Below are 14532 nucleotides of genomic sequence, written 5' to 3' on the forward strand. Positions count from 1 at the left end.
AACACTGTGTGAGATGTGGGTGGTGCTGTGGTCTAAATCACTGAGCCGTAGGGCATGCCAATCGGAAGGTTGGCATTTCGAATCCACATGACACGGTGAGCTCCTGTTTCTTTGTCCCAGCTTCTCTCAACCTAATGGACCTACCCCACAACATAGGCCACTACTCCCTATATGTTTATTCAGAAGTTTCCAGTTATGTTCAAGAGCTTTCCTCTTTAGTACAGTCTTACCTTGGTTGTCAAACGCCTTGCAACTCGAATGTCTTGGCTCCTGAACACCGCAAACCCAGAAGTGAGTGTTCCAGCTTGCGAAAGTTCTTTGGAACCCAAATGTCCGACACTACTTCCATGGCTTCCAATTGAGTGCAGGAGGTTCCTGCAGCTAAAAAAGCCAATGCAATTCTGGGCTGCATCAATAGGAGTATAGCATCTAGATCAAGGGAAGTAATAGTGCCACTGTATTCTGCTCTGGTCAGACCTCACCTGGAGTACTGTGTCCAGTTCTGGGCACCACAGTTCAAGAAGGACACTGACAAACTGGAACGTGTCCAGAGGAGGGCAACCAAAATGGTCAAAGGCCTGGAAACGATGCCTTATGAGGAACGGCTAAGGGAGCTGGGCATGTTTAGCCTGGAGAAGAGGAGGTTAAGGGGTGATATGATAGCCATGTTCAAATATATAAAAGGATGTCACATAGAGGAAGGAGAAAGGTTGTTTTCTGCTGCTCAAGAGAAGCGGACACGGAGCAATGGATTCAAACTACAAGAAAGAAGATTCCACCTAAACATTCGGAAGAACTTCCTGACAGTAAGAGCTGTTCGACAGTGGAATTTGCTGCCAAGGAGTGTGGTGGAGTCTCCTACTTTGGAGGTCTTTAAGCAGAGGCTTGACAACCATATGTCAGGAGTGCTCTGATGGTGTTTCCTGCTTGGCAGGGGGTTGGACTCGATGGCCCTTGTGGTCTCTTCCAACTCTGTGATTCTATGATTCTATGATTCTAGCCAATCAGAAGCCGCATCTTGGTTTTCAAATGTATTCAGAATCGAACGGACTTCTGGAATGGATTCCATTCAAGAACCAAGGTACGACTGTAAGTTTGTTTAGGACTGCAACTTTAGAATGGGAAGATGTACAGGAATCAGTACATTAATTGTTACTTCCACTTGGGTGCTGTCATGTTTAAACTAAGATTATTTTAATACTCTTTGGATTTCCCTGCTTTTCTTTGTAACTTACCTCCTGGCTCAAAACACAAACTTTGCAATCCAGGGTTCCCTTTTATAGAATTGCCAGTAGGAAAAAATCAGAGAATTTGAAAGAATCATTAGCACAATGTACTTTAATAAGGTTGTAATTAAAGCTTACAGGCATTGGAATAAAAGGCTGTGTACTGGTTTTACATGGCTGCCTTGAGAAATACATGCATTTATTAACTACTAATGGTGTGATTTACCATTGAGTTGTGTTGCTATTACTACTGCCTCTTTCTGAGCTCCCAGGGCATGCTGTAGGAGGAAGACATCAATCACATTTATGTCATACGGACTTAGATTGTATTGTCGTCTAGCTGCTTGGATTAAAGCTCATTGTCGAAAAGGTTCTGTTGCATTGTGATACTGCTTTATTTACATATTCAAGTGCCCCCTCCCTTCTGTTCCTCCTATTTTAGACACCGATCACAGTATTAAATTTATATTTTCTGTGATACATGTGTTGGTATTTAATATCCTATGTCATTTCACACTCTCTGGGGAATAAGGCTGGCCACAAAATAAATTTTCTGGGAAAGCAGCTATCAGGACAAAAAGATAGTGATTTGTTTTTATTAAACAGTTTTATTATATGCAACAGAGACTGGTCAACATTTAATTGCAAATCTTTTTTTAAAATAAAAATAAAAATCCCAGTGCTTCTTTAGCATGACAGGGAGCTTATCTTGAAGCTTTGAAGACCCCATTTGTATGGTTGCTAAAGACAGCATGGCTCCTTCCCTTTTAATAGTTGTGTAGAAAAGAGAAATTCAGCAGTTGTAGCTTGCATAACAAGTTTTCAAAGTTGCAGGAGAGCTGTTCTGTTTTGCGCTTGATCACCCAAACTACTTCTGCGAAGGTGCCACTGTGACATTGTCAATTTGGCTATCAGGATGCAGGTGGGGAGGAAACTGATACCCAGCAGGGCCCACAGATTGGGGCCAAGGAGAGAAAGAGGTTAGTTTTTTTCTTTTCTTTTTAGCTTTCCCTATTCAGCATGTCCTGCATGCCCCCACACCCCGGAAATTGACCAGGGTTTTCTGGGGGGTGGGAGCAGAACAGGAGAGGGAGAGAGGAGGAGTACTATTCCATCTGGCAAGCAGAAGTCTTTATGAAACTGGGCCTCATTTGTTTACAGGGCTTTAAACACTAATGTGAGCACCTTGAATTGAGGCTGGAAACAAACTCAGCAACCAATACAGCTGTTTTAAAATAGAGGTTATGTGAGTTCTAAATGGAACCCCAGCCAGTAATCTGGATGCTGCATTTTGGACCAGTTGAAGTTTCCGAGTTTTCTTCGAGGGCAGACCCATGTAGAGCATGTCACAATAAGCCAGTCTGGAAGTTACTAAAGCATGGAGTACGATGGCTGAATCATCTCCCGAAAGGGTCATATTCCTAGCCAGACATTCCTAGCCACCGAGGTCTCATGAGCCTCCAGAGGCAATATTGGACCCATTAGTATCCCCAGTCTATGGGCCTATTGCTTCTGTAACCTGGTCCAGAGCAAGCCATCTCCTCACCTCTTGAACCCAAGAAATTCAGCCCCAGAAGGATTCAGACAACTTTTTGCCCTCGTCATCTAGTCTCCTCATGCTCCAATGAAGCATTAATTACTCCCTTGACCTACCTAGGCAATCCTTTGACTAGCTCTAAGAAGTCAAGTTGAGCAAGAGTGAAGAATACAGGAGCTTGACTGCATCGCTGCAAGCACCTTGTCCGCATCCTCAAAAATGATCCAGCTCAGATAAACAGACAGTCACTCTGAATGCTTCTAAAGGACTTGCTCTGTAGCATCAAATTCTATCAGAATATGAGTGAGGTTTTATTACTGAAGTGCTCAAAATTTGTCCCAGAAGACTTCTAAGGATGTCAGAGCAATGGCCTCCCAGCCAGAAGACAAAAGCAAATTCACCACTAAAAAATGGGAACTGCATATGGGTTTTCTGACCTAAAAACTGTAATGCAGCTTCCAAAACAGGACATGTATAACATTGGTCAGATTGGGTTGTATCCAATACCGTTCCTCCAATCATGTTCCAGTGGAAACCAGCAAAAAACTCCTTCCACGCTTACATTCACAGAAGTTTTTGCAGGGTTGAAGAGATTTCTGTGACGGAAGGGACTCAGTTAGATACAGTACACTGCCTTTAATGATTTTTGTTGGAGAGAGAGAAATCTGAATCCTCTGCTTCCCGTTTGCTTCCTTTAAATATGTGGTCTGCTCTCTCTCTGGCTCATGGGTTGAACTTTTCAGCCTTGTATTGAAAAGCACACCCTACACCCATTTACCCTTGTTGGATTGAGACCATTGTGTTTGGAACAGGGGTAAAGTATTAAATTTTCACTTATATAGCACAATAGGGTTTTTTTTAATTACCTATGTTTCAGTAGTTAATAGGACTCACTGAAAACAACCAGTTTTTCTAATGTTAATTAAAGGAGAATTAAGGTCAACTCTATTTTATTTAACTGTCACTACCAAGAACCAACTCTTCTTCATTAATCCAAAACATCCAGGACAGCTTTCCCCCTATTAATATAGGTATATATATGAAGTGCTTATCATTTGTAACCAATCACTGCCTCCTCTAATGGATATTTGAAACCCTTATTGATTTGGTAGATTTGTTTCAACTAAGGTCAATAATGATAAATGACTCGCGTTCTGCATGAAGTGACTTGGGACTTTTGAATTAAATGATTGTAATTATCTGTAGTTACTCTGTAACTGCAACTGTTACTGGTAGTGACACGATGCCCATCTATTTGTAATGAGGACATTTTCTGACCTTTTACTGTTTCCAAGTTCCTTTAGGACTTTTGAAAGTTAGACAAGAGCCGACCAAACATTGGGTGCCTGGAAGGGCATGCCTACCTGGTGGTTATTAGTTGAGTTATTTTATGCAGACAAATCTCACTTTACTGTTGGTCTTGGCTATAAAATAGGTGTCTGGAGGACATGCCCTTCAGTCTTGGGTGATAAACTGGTTGATAGGCAATTAGGTAAGCAAGACCACTTATTATTTCTCTCCCCAATTGTGATTCCCAGAAATTGTGATATTCAGAGGCACATTCCTTCCAACAGCGCAGGGAGAACATACCGTATTTTTCCATGTATAAGACAAAGTTTTTTTCCCCTTTAAAAGAATGTCAAAAATTATGGGGCGTCTTATGCATGGATAGTGACTCCCTCCATTTTCTTAAATCCGAGTCCTCAAAAATAGGGGACGTCTTATACATGGGGGCGTCTTATAGACGGAAAAATATGGTAACTATCATGGCTGGTAGCCATTGATAATCTTATTCTTTATGACTAAGGAAGGCAGTTGGAAGTAGAGAAGCATTAACTGAGCAATAAGAAGGAATAATAATAATAATAATAATAATAATAATAATAATAATAATAATAATAGATTTATGCCCTGCCCATCTGGTTCGGTTTCCCCAGCTACTCTGGGTGGCTCCCAATCGAATACAGTGGTACCTCAGGTTAAGTACTTAATTCGTTCCAGAGGTCCATTCTTAATCTGAAACTGTTCTTAACCTGAAGCACCACTTTAGTTAATGGGGCCTCCTGCTGCCGCCGCACCGCTGGAGCACGATTTCTGTTCTTATCCTGAAGCAAAGTTCTTAACCTGAAGCACTGTTTCTGGGTTAGCGGAGTCTGCAACCTGAAGCGTATGTAACCTGAAGCATATGTAACCTGAGGTACCACTGTATTAAAAAAACAAAACAGCATGAAACATTAAAAACTTCCCTAAACAGGGCTGCCTTCAGATGCCTTTTAAAAGCAGAATAGTTGCTTATTTCCTTTGACATCTGATGGGAGGGCGTTCCACAGGGCAGGTGCCACTACTGAGAAGGCCCTCTGCCTGGTTCCCTGTAACCTCACTTCTCGCAGTGAGGGAACCGCCAGAAGGCCCTCGGCGCTGGATCTCAGTGTCTGGGCTGAACGATGGGGGTGGAGACGCTCCTTCAGGTATACAGGGCCGAGGCCATTTAGGGAAGAAGGTGAGAAAGAAGAGCCCAGGCTATCAGTCTTCATATGTGCGTGAATTTGGTTGCTTCCATAACAGTTGAAAAAATATCTCTTTACCCAGGAATTTCCCCAACCATTAATACCAATTCCTGCCATTCCTGGTTACCGTGACTGATATTTTAACATTATTTTATTTTGACTGATATTTAATTTTGTGTTACTGAGTTGGTTTTATTCTCAAAAATAAAAGGTGGTATACACATTCCTTTGATAAATAAATGGGGGGGGGGATGATTGCCCTTCTATGGTTTGGAAGTGTATAGTATTAAATCAGAAGATTTGCTACAGGACTTCAGGCATATGTTGGTCATCAAATTGCAACTGTGCATAGTTGCTCACTTTGAAAGAATGCGTTCATTGATTGGCTGGTATAAGGACAGGCACCTCTCAAAACCTATATTTGGAAGCCACTGTTTGTCTCAATCCATCACTTTCAGTGAGGCAGGGACAAAGAAAATCCATAGCATTTAGATTATACATTTATGCTGCAATTATTCTGGTTCAACAAAAATAATATCCAGCGGGATTGCATGAGCCAAGAAAGTGCATGCATTTAAATATAGTACATTTTGAACACAATGACATATGTCTATCAGTATCAACTCACACCAATAAACTGCAAGTCACACTCCCTCCAATAGGCTGCAAACCTCTATTACAAGGCACACTTAATTTAATTAATTCGCTTGGCTGTCTCTACTCAGCAGGAACCTTGTAATGAAATAACAAGCAATAACATATCCCTCAGTCCCAAGGGATAGAGTCCCTTTGGGTCAAGGTTGGAATCTGGAAAAGGAAGGTCAGGGAGCTTATGTTGAAACTCTTGCTATGCCATCAGATTGAACTTGGGTGTTTCTTAAATTCACATGGTAGCCTATTTTCTTTTACTTCTTCAAATACTCATGCATTCTGTAGTCTTGCAGAGCAATTGTGAGCATGAGACAAAGAGTGCTGTGAGATAAAGAGACAAAGAAGTATATGTTTTTAATTTTTTGTGTACTTTTATTTTACAGTAATTCATGTGAATATGTGTTATGGCATCTTGTTGCTTAGGAAACATATTTTCTATTAATCGAGAGAATCACAAAGGATTGAATTGTTTGCCTCCAGCTAAGGTCTTAAGATTGTGCTTGAAAACTTCATTGCAGTGAGTAGAATTAGGGTAATGCATTCTTCCTCCTTTTCCCTTCTTCTTTTTTTGAAAAAAGGTTTTTATTTAAAAGATTTGTACACACAGAACAATAACCAACACACTTGTCTCCAAAGATCTAGAAACAGAAGAGTAATCATTCTGGAACATTGATGCTGGTGTGAGAGGCTGGTGTGTAAGACTTTACTTTCTTCCCTGTATTGTTTCCCTTTCAATGATATCCCATCTTTCTTCCATTATGGAACCTAAAATGGTTCACAGATTGCTCCCAAGAGGTCCTCCATCCAGACATTGACCAAAATCTGACCTGCTGACCTTCAGCATGGTGGTAGTCTCATGAGTCTTTAGACAATGGGACTGAGTAGAATGGTGGAAAAGTCATGGAGAGGTGACAGCTCTGTCCCTCTTATAAATCTAGTTTGGCCCTATGTTGTTGGGGGAAATGGTGTTCCATCTCCTTGCAGGTTCCTTGAAGCATTGTGTTTTCTCAGACTTGCATGAGACTGTATTGATAACTAACCAGCGTCCTTTAAAATGAAGTTCTGCTATCCTTAGTAATCTGCTGCTTGAATGTTTTCCTTTCTTGTTTGGTTTATTGTGTTATACATGGTATTGAATATTTTATTGTATAAATATTGCTGAGAAAAAAATCCTATATTTGTTTGTTCAGAAGTAAGTCCCACTGAATTCTATGGACGTTCTCCGAAGTAAGTGTGTACAAGAAGCAGCCTTTTGGCTTCACCACAATGATGTCTCTCTCTTTCCTTGGAAATCTGCCAGTGCTCGAACCACTTTCTAAAACAGGTCTTTCACGGCCGGTGTTGAAGTTGTTAGCATTTGCTATATTTTTAATCTCCTTAATTAGATTTTATTTGAAGCTTAATGGAATCTTTTACATTTGCTTTTTAATTTTATTACTCCCTGTACCTAGCCCTCAAGGTAGGGAGAGCTAACCGTTCAAATAAATAAATAAATGGAATGAGATTGGACAATTTCAAATTCAAGTTATAAAAGTTAAATTTTGTGTTTAGCTTTGTTCAAACTATCAGCAAGCATTATGCGCTTGAGTACCCACACTTTCTGTTCTTTCACTCATTTTAGCTTCTCTCCCCCTCTTTCAAAAACTCTCCTCTAACTGGAGACTGGCTCCAATTTAGGGTAATTTTATACAACCTCAGTTTCATTTCAATTTATAGAAATAATTAGAGCAAATTAGATCATGGGGAAAGTTTAATTAACTGGGCATAGTTTTGAATTAAAGTCCATTTCGGTGGAAATTGGAAAAGCCTCAGTAATTCAGTACTTCATTATAGCATGATTTAGCATCCTAGATTATAGGGGGGGACTATATGTCAGCATACATGAAGCAGCAGATTGAGTGGCTATACTTCTCTGTGACCCATAGCTTTAGGCGTTACACATACCTACTGTGATACCTTAGGGATAGATTCCACATGCACTCATTTCAAGTATTCTTGAACCAATTTCTTGACTTCCAAACACTCTTCTCAGCTTCATTAGCATACTTGGATAGTCCTATAAAGTGTGTATAGCATACTTATTACTTTTTCCATATAATTAAATATGTACTGAATTTACTGTCAATGCTGGGGTCGGGGTGGGAAATCTATTGCCCAAGAGATTTAATTCAGCAACGCTTTACAAAAGTTACTAATTATAGTTAATTCTATTGGTATTTGAAATTTCATTAATCATGATGACTTAATTTGGATTAATGTGGATGTAATCTTCTAATTTGCTGAGAATTTAGAACTAATTTAAGATCAAATATTGGATAGAGTTATATATTAAAGGAAGTTCATTTTTGCTTTATAAGTCAGTCTTTTGCTTATAGATTTCCATGTAAATTGGTCAATATTGATCAGGAGTGTTTCCAGTGGATCTGCAGCAGTGGAATCCTCCTTGGCAGAGAGAATGAATTGTATTTTAAGACATAAAGTACTTTGTTCAATACCCAGATCTGCCGCTTTTCACCAATGCTTAGCTATAGGGCAGCTGCAGACATTTTCCTGCCTGAGGTCAAGCAACAAATGCCTCTTCCTTTGCCTCTCAAAAAGTGCTCAAAGTTAGCCAAGTTATTTTCTCCCCTGAGGCAGAAAAATCCCACATATACTTCCCAACTCCCATACAGTAAAAATACAACAACAAACAACAACAAAATCAACCATTTGCTCTTCTTTCATGGCACCCAAGTTAGCTGTCTAACGGTAGAGCTGCGCCTAATGGGCCAAGTGTTTTGACGTGATCCAAAACCCCTGTTTCCTGCCATGTACTCACAGCACTCTTATGGGAGTTTCCCATTCAGTTAAATAAAGCTGATACTTTAGATATTGTCCCCATTAAGTGAAACAGCTGTGGGCATTAAGACACTCTGACACGGAGTGCCCACAAGAACAGGCTAGATCAGAAGAATACACTTGATTCTGAATGCCAGTTCAACTGTAGACATTATTGTAGGGCTTCCATTAATGGAAGTTTGCCTCTTAAGGCATTGCACATGCCATTTTTAAACACACACACACATACTCCCTGGTCATTGAGTTGGATTTGCTTGCTTTTGTATTTTTTACACCATTCTGTCATTCAAAAATTGACACAGTTGGTACTTTCCCTGAAAGAACTGAAAATGGGTCAAAGTGATATAATAGTCTCATGGAGGGAAGAACCAGCAAGTTGAGCCAAGGGAAACAGACCTGCCCCCCTTCTCCCCCCTTCTTTTTTTTAATTGAAAAGTACAAACATAACAAAAAGAAAGAATCAAAAATTTAAACCATAAAGCGCCACAGCCCAGCAATACAAAAATATAAAGATACAGTGTAGATCCAAAGGGATAACATAGTATTAACTAATACAAATATTCCCTTTATGGATAATAAATATTTATAAAAATATTCTCCTTTCTTTTCTTACTTTTACTGATTTGTAGGGCTGGCAAGAAGGAGGCTGCTACTCCAATTCATTTTGCTGATTTTTCACAGCACATTAACTTGGGAGTAAGTCTCATTTGAACTCATGGGTAGATATGCATAGACACACACTGTTTTTTATTTTTGTTTTTATTGAATTTTACAAGCAAGAATTGTTGTTGTTGTTTAGTCGTTTAGTTGTGTCCGACTCTTCATGACCCCATGGACCAGAGCACACCAGGCACTCCTGTCTTCCACTGCCTCCCGCAGTTTGTCAAACTTATGCTAGTAGCTTCGAGAATACTGTCCAACCATCTTGTCCTCTGTCGTCCCCTTCTCCTTGTGCCCTCCATCTTTCCCAACATCAGGGTCTTTTCCAGGGAGTCTTCTCTTCTCATGAGGTGGCCAAAGTATTGGAGCCTCAGCTTCAGGATCTGTCCTTCCAGTGAGCATTCAGGCCTGATTTCCTTAAGAATGGAGAGGTTTGTTCTTCTTGCAGTCCGTGGGACTCTCAAGAGTCTCCTCCAGCACCATAATTCAAAAGCATCAATTCTTCGGCGATCAGCCTTCTTTATGGTCCAGCTCTCACTTCCATACATCACTACTGGGAAAACAATAGCTTTTACTATACGGACCTTTGTTGGCAAACAAACAAGAATAATGTTATACAAATAAGCATACCATTGGTTCCCCTTTATCACATACACATCCCAATAAGACAACAACAAGAATCCCTCGACAGCATACAAATCCCTCTGGCTAACCTGATTCAAAAATGCACACTCATAGGCCTGCACTGTTAATGTCTGATCCCTTGTCCCTCCCACCCCAACAGCATAAGTTTTTCAAACCTCTGAGTAAAGCATATTTGATTTTTTTGTTTTGTTTTTGCAAGGCATCATTATATTTTAAGGGACGCGGGTGGCACTGTGATCTAAACCACAGAGCCTAGGGCTTGCTGATCGGAAGGTCAGCAGTTCAAATCCCCGTGAGGGGGTGAGCTCCTGTTGTTCGATCCCAGCTTCTGCCTACCTAGCAGTTCAAAAGCACGTCAAGTGCAAGCAGATAAATAGGTACCACTCCGGCGGGAAGGTAAACCGTGTTTCCATGCACTGCTCTGGTTCGCCAGAAGCGGCTTAGTCATGCTGGCCACATGACACGGAAGCTGTCTGCGGACAAACGCCGGCTCCCTCTGCCTATGGAGTGAGATGAGTGCACAACCCTAGAGTCGTCCGCGACTGGACCTTATGGTCAGGGGTACCTTTATTATATTTTAAATATTTTGAAAATAAGGTCTGTTTTCCCCCACTAGCTCATAATTAAAAATAGACGTGCATGCAACATCACACTGTAACCTTTTTCAGTCACTACCTTTCATTTTGAAGGGTTTTTAACATTGCACCTCTCAAATAAAATGAGGTGGGGGGTGAATGATTTGTCCATTCAGTAAAAGTGTGTGTTTCTCTGTAGCTATTCAATTGCTGTCCATTATAATTGCAGTCGTCATGGTGTGGCAAGAGATTTTTTTAAAAAATGGTAACAGCCATTTTGTATTCTCCAAGATTAAGAAACACACCTCTGAACAGGGCTCCCTGAGGAAAAGAAAATGGCATCTTCTCCAGTTCCCCCCGCCCCCAGCCAAAAAAAGTTTGCCTCACTCCAAGGTATTAGCAAAACAAAGGAACTGATTTCAAGGTGGGTGAAACAGCTGACAAATAGCTATCAGTTCAGCACGGTTGACTTGTATAAAATAGTACAATTGTTTCCAGAAGTTGACGGTTTCCTTTGCTAGTTTAGCTCCTCATCATGCTGAATGCATATCTCAAAGAAAATCCAACCATTTCTTTTAGTCTGGCCACACAGGTGACAAATATGACAAGTTTTGGCTTTTAAGCTGAAGAGTGTTTGGAATTGGATGTGCAAAGTATCTAAACTCATTTGGGATACAGCCACACAGCACCACCGCAACAGGAACACTGAAATCCATTTTCCTTAAGTCCTTTGTGGAGCTTACTCTACATCTAAAGTATGTAGTCACTTAAAAAACACACACACATACACAAAAAACCCCCCTACTGATTAACTGGAAATATCAGGTACCCATCTTGAAGTCCAAGAGATACCTAATTGTATCATAATACAGTGTGGCTGTGCCATAGCGGATGGCTAGCACAGCTGCCAACTGGAGCTATTCTGAATAAGTGACAAATCATTAACTGCAAGTCTCTGGATCTCTGTGCACTAGGTGGTTACTTGCTGGAGGGGGGGAAAGACCAGACAAGGAACTGTACAGATCTGAGTAGGCAGACGCCGCTAGATTAATGACTGGCATTGTCAGTGCTCAGCTATGGGGATGACTAAAACAGCTTCAGAGTCTCATCCCTACTAGTGGGTGTTGCTATGGGTACCATCTCAGAAATGTCATATAAAACAGGGATGGGGAGAGAATGATGAACAACAAAAGGAAATAAAGGATATGCATGGCATAACAATATGAAGACACAGCCTTCCTACACAACAAAAATGTCTTACATTCTGTTACAGAAAATATGAAAAAAGGAGCAAGATAGAATTGTTGCATTCTCAACAAATTATATAAGGGAGATGGCACCACAGGATGTTTTAAAATGCATGGGTTTCAACATTGTTGCTCACAGATGAAAAGTATGTGGAGGCTGAGAACTGCCTGTCACCTTCAGAACAACAACAAGAAGAAGTTAAGACTTTCCAAGTATCAGTACAACGTATGGGAGAAAGCAATTTTATAAATATGATTTAAATGGAAGGTGCAAAAGATCAATTAAATACCTGAACAGTTAAGCCTGTATATATTTTCCCTCACTTTGGTGTATGTCATTTAAGCACAATTTTATATTTTATTATAGCTGAAGCAGCAAAATATGCATAAAGTAATAATTTAAATGCAATTTATAGCTGTCCATGAAAATGAATGGCGCTTTGGGGCCCATGTTCAAGGATAACTTTAGAGAGGTCACTCTGCGGGATTAATTCTCTTGTAAATACTCCCTCACATATTCCATTCAACAGCTAAGGTCCCGATCTATATGTCTACTAGGAAACACATGTCTTCTCAGTGGTGGTGCCAAGTTTGTGGAATGCCTTCACTAGGAAACCTGCCAAACCCCATCACTATATACTTTCAGTTTCTACGCCAAAACCTGGTTTATGAGGTTTTGGGCTTAACTGAGTTTGCTTGTGTAAGTGCTGGTTCCAGATTGCTGGGTGTCATTCTTTTATTCTAAAAGTTGAACACTTTCTAGTAAAGTTTCTGAATATTAATGAAAATGCTAGCTGAATATGGAAAAATTAATACCACTGCCTGTGGTATATAATACAATCATTTATAACTGAGCCTTCATGAGCAGTTACCTTGTCTAGTAGTTTCAGTTGTCTAGTAGTTGTCCAGCCTAGTTTCAGCTTATATTTTTATGAATATAAATATAATTTATTTATGGTCCACCAAACAGAAATAAAAAAAACATTCCAAAATGTCCATAATATAAAATACATAAATTCGTTAAAAGAAAGGAAATTTAGAAAGCCAACACACATTGTCCAAGGATAATTGTAATGCTTAGTAATGTTCAATTGCTTAGTAATTAAAAAGTTAAAGTCCTCTAAAGCGTGTTCTCCTTCATGGAGAGCACGTGTTGTGGTGGGGTCTGCCGAGCCACCCCTCTGTTACCAGGCAGGGTCTCTAAAGATGGCCTGGGCAGCGATTGGTTCACTGGGTTGCTGGGGTAAAAGTTATGTTGCAATTTTGGTGGGAGGGGTAAAATGTTTAAATACTCTGCACGCAGCCTGGAGCTTTCTCTTTGCTGCGTGCAACGGATCACCCGCCCACCAGCCCTTGAGTAAGGGGTTGTTGCATTGACCTTGCTATGCCTGCCGTTGGGGCAGGGGCCTGGTAGGAATTTTGTCCATATGCCTGTCATGGGGTCGCCTGCCGTTGGGGCAGGGGCCTGGTAGGAATTTTGTCCATCTGGGCCATTTGGTTTTTGCCTACTGCATAGCAAATTGTCACAACTTGCAAGGTTGTAGTTAGGCATTGGTTATAAATTGGTTGGAGGAGGGGTTAGGATAGGCTGGGCCTGCCCCTCCATGGTTGCTGCGGAAAGGGAATTCCGTTAAAGGAATCCTGGGGCTTGCCATCTTTTCGTCCAATCCCTGGAATGGGACTAGGGCCGGCAAGCCTTCGGGGAGCATGCGGGTGAGAATTGAGGGTCTGTGACTCAGCTCCATTTCACCCCGACTTGTTTCCCCGCACTGGCTTTTGGTGGTGCCTGGAAGTCAGTTCTGTCCCCAGGCGGGGGGACAGATAGTCTTAACCAATGCCTAAACAACCACTCACGGTTTTGTATTTAATTAAAGTTGTGGCCAAAATTATGTCAAAAACCTTAAACAAAAATTTAGTGTGCGTTGTGAGTTATTTGGGGTGTGGCTTGGGGACCTCGACACGCAATAAAACAATCAAGAAAGCCTCTTTAAGATCATCCTGGGAAGTCCTGTGTAATAAGGTAAAGGTAAAGGGGCCCCTGACCATTAGGTCCAGTCATGACCGACTCTGGGGTTGTGCCGCTCATCTCGCTTTATTGGCCAAGGGAGCCGGCGTACAGCTTCCGGGTCATGTGGCCAGCATGACTAAGCCACTTCTGGCGAACCAGAGCAGTGCACAGAAACGTTGTTTACCTTCCCGCTGGAGCAGTACCTATTTATCTACTTGCACTTTGACGTGCTTTCGAATTGCTAGGTTGGCAGGAGCAGGGACCAAGCAACGGGAGCTCACCCCATCGCGGGGATTCAAACCGCTGACCTTCTGATCAGCAAGTCCTAGGCTCTGTGGTTTAACCCACTGCGCCACCCGCATCCCTTGTGTAATGAGGTACTTCAGAGCTTATTTAGACCTCTGATAAAAAGTACATTTTAAAATAACGTGGTACTGACTCCACCTCTTTGCTATTAAAGGACATCCTTTGCTACTAAAGGATGCTTTAGCTGAGATTCCTGCACTGAAGGAGGTTGGACTAGATGACCCTTGGGTTCCTTCCAACTCTAAGGATCTATGATTCTATGACAGTATGTGTTAGGCGCATGCATCACCTCTGCGTGTGGGTCAAATCTCAAGGCAAATCAAGGTAATTAG

The 14532-nt window shown here is 41.1% G+C and overlaps 1 long non-coding RNA gene across 1 annotated transcript in view; it reads left to right on the forward strand.

The window, feature by feature from the left end:
- LOC308596326 overlaps positions 1-14532 on the forward strand; it is a 70543-nt gene that overhangs the window by 28805 nt on the left and 27206 nt on the right. The gene's annotated exons all lie outside the window — the stretch shown is intronic.

Source organism: Podarcis bocagei, assembly GCF_964188305.1.
Source record: "Podarcis bocagei genome assembly, chromosome: 1".
NCBI lineage: Eukaryota > Metazoa > Chordata > Lepidosauria > Squamata > Lacertidae > Podarcis > Podarcis bocagei.